The sequence below is a fragment of the Diabrotica undecimpunctata genome, chromosome 1 (assembly GCF_040954645.1).
Source record: "Diabrotica undecimpunctata isolate CICGRU chromosome 1, icDiaUnde3, whole genome shotgun sequence".
NCBI lineage: Eukaryota > Metazoa > Arthropoda > Insecta > Coleoptera > Chrysomelidae > Diabrotica > Diabrotica undecimpunctata.
In genome coordinates this window covers 157,818,057-157,831,231 of record NC_092803.1, presented here as the reverse complement: position 1 = coordinate 157,831,231, position 13,175 = coordinate 157,818,057, and the positions used below count along the sequence as shown (strand labels likewise).

Below are 13,175 nucleotides of genomic sequence, written 5' to 3'. Positions count from 1 at the left end.
ATGATGACGTTCATAGAACAAGACTTGGTGCTAAGTTAGATCTTGATATAGTTGTAGATGAACTCAAAAAAAAAATAGTGTCTTTCAACAGAAGAATGTTATTTTGTCATGTTTAAAGATACTTTAACACATAAATAAATTAAAACTTATTTATGCATACAGTTAAAGGATAATGGTTTTTGTCTGAAAATATAACATATATTTCCGTCCCATTTTTGCCAAATCTTAAATTTATAGTTAGAAATAAAAGACAGTGTAATAGGGATTAGATGTGCCCTTTATTATTATATCACAGCGTATATAAAGCAAAAAAGTACAGATGAAAAATGTATTTATAGCTGATAGTATTACTCGTCTTCACCAGCTTGTTATGCTATCTTGTATAATACGTTTAAAAGTTTTTGTTAAATAGTACAATGGTGAAGAGTTTGTTATATAGGTATAGGATCTGTTCAGTAGAGATGAGACGCGAAATAAAAATATAAATAAATATTTTGATTAAAGTATTTTTTCCCACAAACGTTATGAACTGTAAAGCTTTATAAAATCACCTAAAATTAAATTGTTTATCGGAAATGAGTTTATTGGAGCTACAAAATATATAAAGTATATACAATGTCTATTATTATTCACAAATGCATCTACCACAAACTTGGCACCGACACAAAAGAAACATAATTCGGATTCTGTAGATTTTGGTTTCATGTCTGATGCTAATATTCGAGATTTTTGCTAACAAAAATACTTCCTCGGGTCTAGTTTGTTACGAAGTAATATCTACTACAAACTTTCTCACTGAAATCACCTAAAAATGTTCGACTGGCCTAGTAAGACTGGCCCAGATCTTGATCCATTGGACATTATTTTTAAAATTAATGAAAATAGATACCTGCAACTAAATTATTATCTACCCACAAAAATACGGTTCGATGATAATAATTTATAATAATAATCTAATATCTTACTAATAAGCACAATAGAAGTTTCTCATTGGGTTATAGCAATGACAAAGTCAAGAAGAATAATGCACTGCAAAGTATTAAACATAGGCCATATTTTAAAATTTTTAAATAACTCAAAAAGATTTTGTCAGGGTATCAAGAATGCTACAAAACCTGAATACATACTAATAAGCAGGAGAAGATACTCGTGGCTCCAAAATCTGAGGAAGTGGTTCGGGCTCACATCGGTCGAACTATTCAGAAGCGCCGCAAACAAGATCAGAATTGCCATGTTAATAGCCAACGTTCGCAACGGACAGGGCACTTGAAGAAGAAGAAGAAATTATTAAACATAGGCCATATTTTAAAATTTTTAACTAACTCAAAAATAACTCAAAAAGATTTTGTCAGGGTACCAAGAATGCTATAAAACCTGAATACATACTTTCTAATAACAACGGCATATGCACACATGCATCTGTTATAAATATATTGTACATGGAAGTGATCATAAACTAATAAGAGTTACAATCGAAATTGATATTAAATTCAAGCGTCAAAAATTGTTGAAAAAACGGCGCTGTATAAATAAGTAAGTTAAATTAACAAGATACCAAAATGACCTTAACAAGAGGCTAATATCTAAGGAAACATTAGAAAGGAGAACATAAATGAACTTACGAGTATGACCACATAATAATTAGCAAATTCTGTAGAAAAGGTTTGTCGTAGACCAAGATAAATACAAACTTTAAATTTCAAGTTCAAATTTATTACAACAGGTGAAAGAAAGGAGACCAAGGATATAGATATAGCATTAACGGATTTTAAAGAATTAAACAAGAAAGTGAAAAAAGATGTCCGATAAAACAAAAGAAACTGTATTGTAAAGAGACAAACTACAGAAATCACGAAATTGGGAAACGAACAGAACGTAATGGTTGTGAACTAAATTATTAAGATAATCAGAAAATTCTACTTCTAGTTGTTTTCCTCTAATGTAAAATACACAAGAAAGATAATTATTGTGGGATTAGAAGATCTTCCAGAGATTTATTATCATGATCAATAACTATTCCATCCATCGTCGGATGTAAACCTCCCTTAGGTCTGTCCATTCTAATCTGTTTGTTGTTTTTTGCATCCATTCGTGACCTGCCTCTACTTCTCTTGTTTGCTCTTGGTCGCCATTTTAAAATTCGCTTCGTTTAACGGTTGTCTTCCATTTTTCCTGTGTCTTGCCCAGTTCCACTTTAACATGGCAATCTTTTGACATCTGTAAGTTTTGTTCGTCTTCTTATTTTTATCATTGGCCTTACGATCACTCAGCTTAATGTTAGCATTCTCCGTTCCATAGCTCTCTGAGCCACTTGAAGTTTGTGGACTATTTCGTTGCTAAAAGCCCATGTTTCATTTTCATATGTCAGTACCGGCAATACATACTCATCAAAAGTTTTTGCCTTAAAGTATTTGGCAAGTTTGATTTAAATACCGTTTGTAATCTGCCGAATGCTGACCATGTTAAGGAGCATCTTCTATTACAGTCAGCCTTTATGTTTGGCTTTGTTAATTCGATTTTTTGTCCTAAGTATAAATATATATATATATATATATATATATATATATATATATATATATATTTATACATATATATATGACTTAACCTTTTCTATATTATTATTGTCCAGAGTTAATAATATATATATATATATATATATATATATATATATATATATATATATATATATATATATATATATATATATATATATATATATATATATATATATATGACTTAACCTTTTCTATATTATTATTGTATTATTGTCCAGAGTTATATCCTCAGTTATAAGTAGAGATTCGTTTGTTAGAGTTTTTGCTAGATTTATTTTTAGTTCTATTTCTTTTGATTTTGTATTTATGCATTTCTTCTCTGTCGTTTGTTATTAACGCAACATCATCGGCAAATCTCAGATATTCACTAAGTATCATCACTCCTTTATTTCCCCATTCTAAAGTTCAGAACATATCTTCTAGAGCTAAAGTAAATAGCTTGGGTGAAAATCTTGTCTAATCCTTCTCTGTAATTTTATTTTTTCTGCTTTTTGCTATGTTGCATGTTCAATTATATATATATATATATATATATATATATATATATATATATATATATATATATATATATATATATATATATATATATATATATATATATATAACCACTTAATGATTTTTGTACCTCGGTCATTAATTCTTTTGCTGTTTAATACGTTAAGAATAGACCAAATTTCTATGGAGTCAAATGCCTTCTCGTAATCTAGCATAGCTATCCAGAGTGTTATATTGCATTCGTTTGATTTTTTAATTAGTACTCTTATTACTTGTATATGATCTATGGTGCTATAATCTTTTCTAAATCCTGCCTGCTCCTGAGGCTGATAACTACCTATCCAGTTTGTTTGTTAGTCGTAGGCATCGGATGGAAGAAGTTCTTTATTTACACCAATGGTTCGACATCAGGGAAGCCAGCACAATTATACGATTAACACAAAATAGAGAAGAATTCCAGATGATGGTCTCTCTCTGATTGATAAAGAAGAAGAATATAAATAGTGTTCTTGTCATTTTTGAACACAGTGTAATTCTCTTTAAATATCTTTTATTCCTTACTTTTGTAAAGGTGTTAATGGCCTTTGTTGTTGAGACAAGTTAGTGTAAATAAATAAAAGAAAGATCTATAGACCTGAATTCGTTTACAAATACAAAGTATTTAGAGTGGTTTATGGAGATAAATATAATAGTCACTATAAAACTATTCACAACAAAACAATTTTTACTTTTATTGAATAGATACGTTTCTAAGATGTAATACTTGATTTTTCAATGTACCTTAAGTTTGAATGTGACTTTTACTTTTGATCAACAATTTTTGTTAGTCACATAATTATTTATTTATTTATCACCGTATCGTTCTCATCTCAACTGACTTAGAATACAGACGTAAATGATTTATTGTCACAAGATGAAACATTTTACAAGAAGAAGAACAAACGAAAATATCTATAGATGTACAATAGAATTTCAATAGCGTCAACAGTAACATTGTTTTACTTATCACATATATTGGAAGTCAACACTTTGGGGTATTTTCTGGGTATAATCATCTAATTATGAAGGAAGTGACTACTTGTTTGCTTCGGTGATATAAAAGATTTTGGTTTGCATGATATACATTGACCAAATCGGTAGTTACATCAAATAAATATAAATTTTAATATACGCCAGGCTTAATTTAATTAAGCCTGGTGGAGAAACTAACAATACGTCGGCTTAGTGACACAAAAATTTATCTCAAAAATTACTACTTTTCAGGAGAGCTTATTTAAGATTTTTAAAAAAATGATTTGCATTTTGTAATGACCTGTAGTTTATTCTCAACTTTTTTGTTCCGAATTATTAATCTTAGCAATGTATTCTTTACGGTAATACAATAATACGCAACAACGGATAAAATGTGTTTTTAAATATCAACAATTAGATAAAGTAGCGGAGATACATTTTTGTGTCCCTAACTGAAAAGTCTATTGTTTAGAGACTTAAGTAAGTACCATTTTATTTTAGAAAAGCTTAATCTTAATCATATTACAAAGTCATTTGTATTTGAGTAATATCGATAAATTTCGACAGATGAACATACTGAGTAGCGGGTATAATAATTAAAAAGACAATAGATTAAAACTTATTAATCTCTACCTGGTCCGAAAACTTAACCACGGCATTTAAATACAAATTACTTTGTAGTAGGATTAAGACTAAGTTTTTCTAAAATGAAATGGTACCTACTTGTAATTCTTTGTTGCTGTATAACTTTAACATTTTCAAACAATAAATTTAATTATGTCAATCACTTTGTCAATCTGATTGACTGTCCTTATAGTTGGTGAGCAACAACTTATAGAAGAGATGATACTGGGAAGGAATAATTCCTTTATTGTACAACTCTTCTTAATCCTTATATTTGTCCTCTTTTATTGGTCCTTGTCCTTCATATGCCGTTGTTAAGTTTCATCATCATCATCATCATCATCATCATCATCATCATCATCATCATCATCATCATCATCATCATTTGGCTCTACAACTCTATGTGAGTCTTGGCCGCGTTTACTATTTCCCTCCATTGTTGTCGGTCCTGAGCATCTATTTCCCATTGCTGTATTTCCATTTTGCGTAGATCACTGGCTACTGCGTCCTTCCATCACTTTCTTGGGCGACCAACTGACCTTCTGCCATCGGGCCTTTCCCAGAATGTGGCGTTCAGGAGTCTTTCGTCACTCGATCTTAGTACATGGCCCGCTTAGTACGTTTCGAATAGGGTGAAAACTTCTTTTGGATCTCTGGTGGATTGTGCAATTGTGTCCACGTCATCCGCAAACGTCAATAGTATTTTTGATCCTTGGGCGGCAAATCCGTTTGTCAGTTGTGGTTGATCTTTCCTTACCGCATGTCCCAGTGCAAAATTAAATAGCAGGGGGGCGAGAGGATCTTCTTGTCTAAGCCCGGTGTCAATGAGGAGTTTCTCCGACTTGGTGCTGCTAATTCTGATTCGTGCGGAAGCGTTCTCTGTGCTCACCTGTGCTAATCGTACCAGCTTTCCAGGTACTCCCATTTCTACCATAGTCTCTTACAATGCTTCTCTGCTAACAGAATCGTAAGCTAGTTTAAAGTCCACGAAGATTTGGTGTACATCGCGGTTGAATTCCCAGTTTTTTTCCAACACCTGGCGTAGGACCAATATCTGGTCTATGGTCGACCTTCCCTGTCTGAATCCGCTTTGGTAGGCGCCTATTATTTCCTCTCCGTATGGAGTTAGCCTTCTAGACAATATTATGGATATAATTTTGTACGTTGTATTGATTAAAGATATTCCTCTATAGTAGGGTCCTCCAATAGGGTCAAATATGTCCACATTTTTTTATGCTTTCTCAATATGACCATGGACCGAGTCACACTCCATCATCGAATGGCCAGGTTCAAAAAAGCAATGGTCAATTTTTGGAATCTCTAATGTCAGAACAGCGTAAAGCAACATAGCAGATACATTAACGTTACGGTTTTGACCATCATACGTGTCGCTTATTTTCAAATACAAACAAAATAGGTATACCTATACATGATCTACCACATTAGAGCATATGGTTTATATAGCAGACAGCATACCATTGTAAATTTAGTGTTTATTGAAAAATTAATAAAACTGTTTGTTAACATCTTGAAACTCCTTCTTTAAGAATCATGTACTCTTCTAAAATCGACAACTAAATGCATGATCTTCAGTTTATCCATTGAACTTGTTTAGCTACGATATTTTTTTTTCTTGGACTAGGTTTGGATTACATACCTTCGAATATTAGTTGCAAAACATTATAAATTGTATTTATAATAATATAGCCAAAATATTTTAAGTTGACAATCCCAAAAAATCCCAGTCTTAAAGCTCCTGCGATTTCAAGTGTTTTCACCTTGCTTAGTTTGAGGATAATACTTTTTTTGCTACACCTTTGGCCATTTTACCGCTGATGCATGTGTAGTTGTTAGTTTTGTTATTTTATTACCTCATTATAAATAAAATATAGCATGTCGTAATAACGTAGTTACCGCCCTCTTAGTTATTCGCTCTATCTACTGATTTCAAGTATCTAATATTACCCCAAGGTATTTTACTTTACTAGACAAATTTAAATTTATACCATTCGGACTAAGATGACCTACTCTTTCTTAATTCCTCCGTCTTATAAATTTATAATTTTTGAGTTTTGTGGTTTATATTAAGCCCTACATTTGAAATCTATTCTGTAATTACAGTAAGATCCTGTTCCATTTTATCTCTCACTTTATCATTACATGTTCCGTGAGATAAGATAAACAGGTTATCCGCAAAGCCCAGGACACTATGTCTGTCGTTGCTAAGTCTAGCTGTCTGCCCATCTATGACCAGATTTCACAAGAAAAGAGATAAGATTTCTTCGATGTAGGCAACCTCTGCCAACTTGTACTGACACTGTATCCGAGTAACGTTGAGTATATTGCACATCTCTTCAGTATGCATTATATGTAGCAGTACCTTTTAGATGAATGCCCATTGTATTTGATTCGTTGGAGGTATGCTATGTGGTCGAGCCAGTAATGCTTTCTGTATTAAGAAATGCACCCAAACTCCCCTTGATTTTCCAGAACGTAGTCTACCCTCTGTATGAGATTGTGCAATGCCAATTTTAGAGAAAATTCTGTTCTACATACATATTGTCCCTGATGTATTGGACTTTTAGCCAATAAACCATCGCTAATGTGTCTATCGAGCAGTTTTTCTAGTGTCTCTAGTACAAATGACATCAGACTTTTTCCGTCTGTCCCATTTTGACAGGTTTGGGTATAAAAGCTATCTTTATGAGCCTTAATCATATACCACCATAGGTTATGGTCTCCAATCCAGTCTGCTACCATATGTATAGTTGTATAAGTTTTGTTTTATACTCAGAAAAGTGCACTCTGTAAAGTTCTTTCAGAGTTTCTTCACCATTATAAATGTATCCTATTTGCGAATATCGTCACACACATCTGATCTTTTGGCGAAATTAAATTTTTTTCTGACTTCTGACCTTTGATTTGAATGGGTATTTTTTCACCATATTACTTTTATGTTATAATTCTGCACCATCTACGAACAAAATTTCTTGAAATTGCTACAATTACTCCTTTGTTCCCTTTCTTTCATTATTTTGTGAACTTAGTCAGGTTTAAAAAAGTTTATTTCCGTGATTTGCTGTGTTCTTAATAGGTCGATTATACTTGAGGTAATATTTTTTTTTATTTTCTTATGCCTTCTAGACATATTAGCACTCTAAAATAGACCACTTTAGTATCATGTATACGTTAGCCAATCTTATTTAAAGCTGTGCAAAAAGTAAATTGGAGACTTCGCACTTCACCATTGGTTATGGCCCTGGCAGCTCCTTCTGAAATATTTCACTACATTATTGAATATTATAGAAAACCCAGCAAATAATTTACTGAACAATTATCCCTTAGACCCACGTTCTCCTAATAAAGCACAATATTGACCACAGTAGGTATCTCTTACAACTTCGATTGACCTTTCAACTAAATCTTCAATATTTTTCCCCTTTATTGGAGCCGATACGAGAGACCTTTGTTAAATATGCGATTACTTCAAATATAAATTTAGTGAAGTTTTGTACTTTGTTTTCTTTATTTCCATACATGCTGGTAAATTATTCTCTATTTTTTATGCGTCTGCACTGCAAAGAAATAAAAAATAGTAGTATGTACACTCATTAGCATATATTCCTTTCTTAAAAGTATAGGTACTATCCTGCGCACAAAAAAATTTACAGTCATTTTTTCAAAATACCATACAAAATCTTGCCAAGATCTTCTTTTTCATGTACCGTGTCCTTACAGAATGTTGGTTACCATAATTATTCTTATTCACTGCCACCCTAAATAGTATGCTTGTATCAATACCGTATCAATCTCGCAAGTTCTTTAAAAATGAAGTCTTTCTTCGTAATGGACCGCGTTTGCCTGCTATTTTCCCTGGCATAATAGTTTGTAGCTACCCATATTTGGGGCCTTTCATTCCATGTCCAAAGTACTTCAGCTTTCTCTTATTGATACCTTTAATAATCTCGGTGATCTTGCTAAGCCGCTTCAGTATTGTGAAGTTTCGAATCTTTTCCACCTAATAACATTTAAAATTCTTCTATAGCACTACATTTCGAAAGCCTCAAGGTGTTTTAGATTCGTTTTATTCATTCAAAAAGACTAATCTAAGACTTGGCACTATAAAGTAAGAACAAGAACACGTAGAATTGAAGTAGGTGGATCCGCAATAACAATGTTAGGTCTCTACTAAATAATACCTTGGGCATCCTTCTGAAAGCTGCTCTTGCGTGCTCAATTCTGGATCTAATTTGACCATGACTATATGCGTTAAAATTTTAACTGATATCCAAGGTAAATAATTTGATCAACTTACTCAAATTTTGTACTATTTACATATACAGACGGTTTTGTATTTTGTTGTTTACTTATAACAAGTATTTTGGGTTTCCGTAAGTTCAGACCGATTCAGACCTGCTCCTTTGTAGCCCCCAATGACACTGTCAAGAACTTTACATCTGCTTGACTAGAAGCTGGGAATACAGTGTCATCCCTATATCGCAAATTATGGAGGATTTCTTCGTTCACAAGATCACTGAAGCAAAACCCCTTCCAAGCCCAATGACATCCAGTCTAACATTGACATGTTGAGTTTCCTTTTATGACATGAAATAAGAAAACAATTTTAGAGAAATAAAGAGAAGTAGTTTGTCCTTGGTACCAGTACTATAGGTATCAGTGACCTAGGCTGTCGAGATACGTTAACTTCAATAAAAAAATCAGTTTACTAAAATATACACTAATTCAGTAAACACTCCACAGTTCGAACGAACTTACTGACCTAAGTTAGTATTTGCCTCAGTCCCATATAAGATATACCATCGGAAAAGCGGACACGGGTGTAATTTTTTATCAAGTTCTGTTAATATTTTCCATTTTAAAAGTCTAAACTTGCATAATTCTCGAAATGATTGCTTGAATGTTTTCTTGTAGTTAATTTGGACGATGGTTAAAAGTATTATACCAATTCTGTTAAAGAGCATCTATAACTAATTTATTTGAAATCTAGGTTTTCTATTTTATAATATTTTTATTTTCCAATGAATAAAAAGTAAACATCTAGACTGATGGTGGGATAATTATTGATAATAAACATCAGTTTTTCATCAATATTTTCTAGATATCAAATTAAAAATCTAATTTTTAATTAGTTCCGCTCATAAAATAAAATAAATTCTATTTTGTTATAATATATTTAAAATAGGATATGAAGATAATGGTATAACATACAATGAGATCTGTTTCACTTTTAATGTAAATAATTCTCTTCTTTACAAAACAAATTGTTTACTTTAAATTACTGAATTTTTATTTATGTATATACTTATACTCGTTGATGTAACTACTTAATTTGTTATTACAACTATATACAAAATAAATCATATTTATTCTAAATTTTTCACCATAAAATAAAATATTTTTCATTAATATTATTTTGTAGAAAATAAACTACCCAACGCATTTGTTTACTATTAGAAACTATAAATAAAATTAAATATTTTAAATTATTATTATCTACCATATTTTAAGTTTTTCAAAAAATAATAAAAAGTAAATGTTCTAGTTGCAAAAAATATCTAATTTGGTACACACTATTTTAAGTCACCCTGTAGATATTACAGTTGGTGGTATGAAGTCAGAAATATTAAATTGTGAATTTATTTTCTAGTCAACTTGAGGAAGATAAAGAAAATTAGTCTGTATATTCATCTCTCTCAAACATTGATAGCTGTCTAAGAATTTTAAATGCTATTAACAGTATGCCAAAATAATTCAACAAAATTCTAGTCTAAATTTAGTCATTTTAAAAATGTTCTGACATGGTACGGCCTCTGTAGCTGACATGCGGGTTTAGTGTAAATAAACATTAAAAATCATTGTGAAGGTCTTGTCATTTTATTGCAAATAATATCGACAGGGTATGACCGGTATGACAGGTATTTAAATATCATTATTATTTGCAGTAAGGAAAAAACTTGAGACAGCATGGTGTATCATCAATTAAACTTTGAAAATAGTTATTTAAAGTAACAGCAAATATTGGCCTATTTACACAACAATTTATTTATATTTATAAAGTATGATAGAGGGCATATAATTTTTTTGATAGCCTTTGCTATTGCTCTGGTGCAAACTCATCGTGAGCTGATAAATGTTATTTGGAACCCTTATAATATACATATTTCTGGCTTCATTACCTAAAGCTTGTCAAAACATACACTAGTGCTGTAGTTCGAAAATTCTAAACTTCCAATTTAAGTTTACAAAAGGGTTAACTACCATCTACAACAATTATTAATATTATAAGTCCATGATTTACATCTTTTTAATTCTAGTATAGGCCTTCATAGTCGAGAGCTACGTTTCAAATATAAAAGGTTTTAAAATAGTTTATGGCACAATATTATATCTAGACTAGACAGCAGATAGGAACCTGTCAGAGCTTCCTATAATTGTCATTTTAAATTGTTTTTAGTAACTGTTTTAGAGTATTACAACAATATTTAGTATTATAATCAACCAGTGCTGATAAATATACAGAAGCAAATATTAAAACTTAAAAAAATTAAGAAGTGTAAGACAAAAGATATTGTCTGCTCTATGGAAAAACTATATTTTGAGTGTGAAATATGGAAAAAACGTATAATAATCTAACATGTATTCTGTTCAATGGAATTCCTACAAGAAATGTTCTAGATACCGACAATACTGTAGTAATAGTTTGATTACCAGGAAAACCTAAACACTTTAAACAAATCAATCAAAATATGGGCTTAAAGGAAAACAAATGATTGATCTTAATAAAAATGTTAAAATAAATGTAAAAGAAAAAATAAGAAAAGTTACATAGAAGAAAGAAAAGAGAGTAAACAAGAAGAGAAACTCGTGCAAGGACTGGAAATTTTAAATGATAAAATGATAAATGATAAAATTCTACCAAAAATTAAACAAAATTCAAAATGAGTTTATACCTAGACTAAATAGCTGTAAAATGAAATGATAGAAATTCCTTCTCCAGATATCAACAACAAAGAAGAAGAAGCCACCACAATCTCGTAGATTAAAAATTCCATCAAAAAACTCAAAAATAAAAAATCGTCAGCGTCAGACATTACACAAAAGTTTATTAAATAAAATCGTGAAAGCCTAATAGAGGTACTACACGCAACGCTTACTGAAATCTGGAATCTTACACTCATACTAAACGAATGGCGTCTGGAATTATAGTCCCCGTATTCGAGAAGGGAGACCCAATGGAATGCGACAACTACTGTTGTATAAAAAATTAATCAAAATCCTTTGTAAAAGGTATATATTTAAAAACCCAAACGGGCTGTGTTAGACAAAACGTTTTCGGAATACATCATTCCATCATCGGTGTCTAGGAGTACATGAATGTAGCCACTAAATATATGGGTAAAAACCCATTAACAAATAATTAGCTACATTTGTTCGACATTATATTTTATAAATACTTATGATGTTGAAGTTACCGTTGGATTAGGTAACATGGCGACATATGACTCCACGTTGAAGTTGCAAGTCCTGAGACGGTGTGTCTACGAGGACTTTATGGAAGCGACTCTTAGATATAGTCTATATATGATAGTCTAGACTATCAATAAAGTCCTCGTAGACACACCGTCTCAGGACTTGCAACTTCAACGTGGAGTCATATGTCGCCATGTTACCTAATCCAACGGTAACTTCAACATCATAAGTATTTATAAGATATAATGTCGAACAAATGTAACTAATTATTTGTTAACGGGTTTTTACCCATATATTTAGTGGCTACATTCATGTACTCCTAGACACCGATGATGGAATGATGTATTCCGAAAACGTTTTGTCTAACACAGCCCGTTTGGGTTTTTAAATATATACCTTTTACAAAGGATTTTAATTAATTTTTTAATATATGGTATACAGCCAAATACAGGAACGTAGATTCCTTGTGGATTTTACTGTTGTATAATCTTGCTTACGATAACATATAAGATCTTGTCAAACGTCATATACCAAAGAATAAAACAGTACGAACTGAAGATAATTGGAAAATATCAGCATCTGTACGCAAAAGTCTACAACAGACCAAATTTTCATATTATTAAGGAAATTTTAAACAAAATTAAAACTTAAAAAAGTGCTATATATTTAATGTTGAAAGTTACCAACTTTTTGTAAATTTCCTCATATTTAACAAACTCTTTCTTCGTTGGAGAAAATTCTCTTTCCTGCTGTCACCCAATATGTAGCTTCTTTAATTTTATAATAATTTTTAAACTGTTTGTCATTTGTCTCGTGTCGTGTAAATGTATTAGTTAATGTTTATGACATTCACCAAATTATTGGATAGCCTAATTTTGACGAAATGCCCCTGAAGATGCTCTAGGAGCAAAAGAACTTGGGCAAGATTTAATAAAAACTGTGCTCGATATCTGCCTTTTATTTTATTAAAATTCATTTATATAATTACCAAATCCACTA

At 31.3% G+C, this 13,175-nt stretch overlaps 1 long non-coding RNA gene across 1 annotated transcript; it reads right to left on the bottom strand.

Moving 5' to 3' along the window:
• Positions 1 to 259: 259 nt before the first annotated feature.
• LOC140441016 (uncharacterized) lies at positions 260 to 2,554 on the bottom strand. Its single transcript, XR_011950964.1, has 2 exons — positions 1,375 to 2,554; positions 260 to 1,115 (listed from the first exon to the last, which is right to left on the bottom strand). It is a non-coding gene; the product is annotated as an uncharacterized lncRNA (long non-coding RNA).
• Positions 2,555 to 13,175: the final 10,621 nt, after the last annotated feature.